The 2,488-nt window shown below is 45.2% G+C and overlaps 1 pseudogene; it reads left to right on the top strand.

Annotated features, from left to right (window-relative positions):
* The window catches only part of LOC128622745 (putative nuclease HARBI1), a 24,840-nt pseudogene extending 22,352 nt beyond the window's left edge, over positions 1-2,488 (top strand).

Genomic DNA, 2,488 nt, shown 5'->3' with positions numbered 1-2,488 from the left:
CTTTTAACTCTGTTCAGTTTTTCTCATTTCCAAAAAATAAATGTTAATGTATGCATGGTATTTGTTGAATGGCAACGTGGAAGGTGTGTAAAGGAGAGGGCCAAGTTCTTTCTCTCTCTCTCTCTCTCTCACACACACACACACACACAGAGAAATAAACCTTAAGAACAGTCATTAATCTGAACGCATGGGGAAAAATGACCCAAGACTCGGAGTATCTGAAAGTTGAGGATCTTTATTGAACATAAGGAACAGCTAACCCGGACACACGAAGGGTAAAAACAGAATACTGTTAATACTCTCACAAACAGATCACAGAAACACCTCAAAGTCAGAATTTCTACAAAAGAAAGAAAGAAAGGAAAATAAAATCCCCAATGACTTTTCTGAGCGGAACACCGTAACGTCAGGCTTTGACACATTTCTGTAGAGCACAGTGACGCAGTGGCAGGAGGGACGTTTCACACAGCAACGCAAAGACGTTTGACCTTTAACAGGAACTTTCACCAACAGATAGAAACAGACTTCGCCGTTTTCCAGGCTTAAACACGGCCTCAGATTTCTACATTTCTGTTCCGAACTAAAACCGGACTCTTAAACGTTCCACAACAGCTATGTTTACATCAGGGTTCGCGTTTCAGAATCTACTTCTACACGTGACGGAGATCGGATTATTCCGTTTTGTTTTGTTTTTTTCTTCCAGAACCGTGTGAACACATCTTTTTTTTTTTCATTAGATATTTAATGGTCAAGATTAAACATGTATCTGAAACACGGTCGAGCAGATTCGAGAACAGGAAGTCTCGTCTCGCGGACGTCCCGCAAACAAAAACGTTACATCGACGGAACCGTTAAAAAGTCTGACGTCTCGTTCGTTTCTAAACGCAGAACCGTTGGCAAATCAGCGTCGTATGAGAGGAACGACACGCTTCGGATCGGGCTCCGCTTCATCATACCATCCCCGAGCGGGTTATTTCCTTATAACGGTACGTTCCGAGAAGAACGCCACGGTAACTGTGTGAGCGCGGGACGAGGAGGAGGGGCGGCGAGGCACCGCGGGAAAGAAAACACGAAACGCCGCAGGAACCACACGAACCGTTATCGATTTATAATTAACAGCAAAAGCATCTCCCACAAGCAGAAAGCACTACATCTGCACAGCAATTTGGATCCGAAAAGCTCAAGTCTCGTTTTCAAAAGATCATGTGGACACGGGGGAGATTATTCCTTACGTAGTCTTTATCTAGGGGAAAAAGAGGAGGACGTTTGGCTCAGCTTCACTGAAATATCTCGGAGAGTACACACTAGCACTGGATGACGATCTGAGACAGTTTAAATTCTTTAAAGGTCGGCCGAGTACGAGGAAAATAACCGCGAGGACGGCGTGCGAGTTCATTCGCATGAACCGAATCGGATTCGACGCCGCGCGTTAGAACGTCTGGACGAGATCGTTTTGAGCTGAGAAATATGCGACACACGCACAGAAATTCTTTCACTGCTCACCATTACTGCAGTTCGGACAAACGGAAACTCCGACGTCTTTTAAGCTCTCGTGACATTTCAGTGCAGAAAACAAACCTGACACACACACACACACACACACACACACACACACACTCGAATAAGTCTATGTCTATGGACAAATCAGTTCTCTCACTGCACTTCTCTCAAAAGGTCATTTGGCACGGCTGATAATTTGGCAATAATCATGATGTATGGCTGAGGAAGAGTCGTAAACATTACAATTTATTTGGAGGAAGGCAGCTTTATCAAGTCAGCCTTGATCTTAGCACAGTATTTTATTTATTTTATTTATTTTTTTAAAACGGCAAAACAATTTCTTTTCCGGACAAGCACCGCTTCCCTTTTGACCACGAGTCTGATTTATACAGAAAGGAACGGGCGGCAGATTTGGGCCGAGTCTTTCGCGTACTCCGACGTCGTCCTTAATCACGCGGATGACCATAAAAGCACTCGGTCATGTTTTGTGCAAACTTCACTTCGTTCTGCCGAAGACAATTCTTACAGAGTCATCCTTTCAAACATAATCACAGTGTAATGCCACGAAAGAAAGCGTAATAATAATAATAATAATAATAATAATAATAACAAAAGAAGCATCTCTCACGTGACACGACTAACGACCAACAGCCGCCGTCGAAAGGGTTAGAACTGAAACCAATCAGCTTTCAAACCAAACTCTGGCAGACTCGGGAATTTTCCATCTAATAGGCGTAGTTATATATTTATAAACATGGTTCCCTGATGGACGTGCGGCTCACGTGCGGCTCGCGTGCGGCACTCTCGGTGCTGCGGCCCAGGTTCGATCCCCAGTCAGGGAACCGCCCCCAGCCGCTGGAAAAACACGGAGAAAGCAGAAAATGCGGAGGGTTGCGTCAGGAAGCACATCCGGTGTAAAGCTTGTGCCACAATCGACCTGCGGCTGGGGGATCCGCTGTGGCGGCCGAAACGGGAGCGGCCGGAATAG

The sequence above is a fragment of the Ictalurus furcatus genome, chromosome 18 (assembly GCF_023375685.1).
Source record: "Ictalurus furcatus strain D&B chromosome 18, Billie_1.0, whole genome shotgun sequence".
Taxonomy (NCBI): domain Eukaryota; kingdom Metazoa; phylum Chordata; class Actinopteri; order Siluriformes; family Ictaluridae; genus Ictalurus; species Ictalurus furcatus.
This window is presented reverse-complemented; position numbering and strand designations above follow the sequence as displayed.